The following is a 1,398-nucleotide window of genomic DNA, read 5'->3' on the forward strand; positions in this document are numbered from 1 at the left end:
ATATGCAAAAATATGTAAACTGGACTTTATCAAAAAAAACAGCTGTGGCTCACCCCCGTAATCCCCACACTTTGGGAGACCGAAGTGGGCAGGGCGGATCACCTGAGGTCAGGAATTCGAGATCAGCCTGGCCAACATGATGAAACCTCGTCTGTACTAAAAATGCAAAAATTAGCCAAGCGTGGTGGCGTGCACCTGTAATCCCAGCTGAGGCTGAGGCAGGAGAAACGCTTGAACCGGGGAGGCGGAGGCTGCAGTGAGGCAAGATCATGCCATTGCACTACAGCCTGGGCAACAGAGACTCCATCTCAGTAAATAAATAAATAAATAAATAAATAAATAAATAAATAAATAAATAAATAAATAGCAAAGAGAAAAAGAAAGGGAGAAAAGATTTCAAATCCTGTATCCAATGAGGGACTTTTTTATTTTTATTTTTTCTTCGAGATGGAGTCTCTCTCTGTCTCTCAGGCTGGCGTAACCATGAGCCAGAAATAAACCAGCTCCACAATGACGCAAGCAGAGTTTCCAATAAATTCATCCCTGATTGGATCCAGGTGAATGCTCCTATCAGCACTGCAAAGCGTCAAAGTCTCCTTACAAGCTTTCCTGGGCAATGTCAATCAAAAACCACCAAGATACAAAGGCGCAAGAATTGACTGGAAAACGAGAGAAATAAACAAACAAACAAAAACAATAAACCCAGATCCATAGAAAAGGCAGAAAGAGGAACTGCTTCCGGGGCAGGTGAATTTGACTGTTTGGAACACAGCCTCATGCCATGCCTGCAATTTCTGCACTGGGACTATCCTGTCGGGTTTGACATGTGACTCCCTGGAGAATGTAAAAACTCCAATGCCTCACCCAACCCTACCCCACCACCCGCAAAGCCTCGAATGCACTTGCTCGCGAATTGGTTCCCACATGCAAATATGGGTAGAACCCCAGCGGTAAGCAACCAACCCCAGCCCAGGCAGCTGGCTTCAGCCCACACCGGGCCGTCTGCAGTGAGGACAGAGTCCCCTGCGATCTTTCCCCGGTCTGGAGTTTCCAGGCAGTCATCGGACTGACGGTCACGCTGACCGGCCTCAGTCCCGCACCCCTCCCCATGAGGTCCCCTTGGCCTTGCCGGCCCAGGTCTTGCATTTGTGAAACGGCTGCAACCACTGCGCGGCTGCAGGGAGACGGGCAATCTTCAGGCCTTTGCGAGGCTCTGCTACGCCCGGTGACTGTCGGGGATCGGCACCCGCATGGGCTCTCCCAAGTGGCAGCTTGGAGCCAGGAAGACTAGTGCGAGGAACCCATGCCACAGAAGGCGGCGCAGGAGAGCGCGTCCACCGCCCGCCTTGAGGAAGCAGCCTCGGGGCGAACACCGGCTGCTCGGTGGACTCTCAGGGC

General features: G+C 51.4%; 1 protein-coding gene across 1 annotated transcript in view; it reads right to left on the minus strand.

The window, feature by feature from the left end:
* LRP3 (low density lipoprotein receptor-related protein 3) overlaps positions 1-1,207 on the minus strand; it is a 35,083-nt gene extending 33,876 nt beyond the window's left edge. Inside the window, exon 1 of the mRNA XM_011995241.1 lies at positions 1,084-1,207. The gene's annotated coding sequence lies outside the window, so the exon portion shown is untranslated. The remainder of the gene's footprint in view (positions 1-1,083) is intronic.
* Between the last annotated feature and the right edge of the window lie 191 nt (positions 1,208-1,398).

Source organism: Mandrillus leucophaeus, unplaced genomic scaffold (genome assembly GCF_000951045.1).
Source record: "Mandrillus leucophaeus isolate KB7577 unplaced genomic scaffold, Mleu.le_1.0 Scaffold48, whole genome shotgun sequence".
NCBI classification, from domain to species: domain Eukaryota; kingdom Metazoa; phylum Chordata; class Mammalia; order Primates; family Cercopithecidae; genus Mandrillus; species Mandrillus leucophaeus.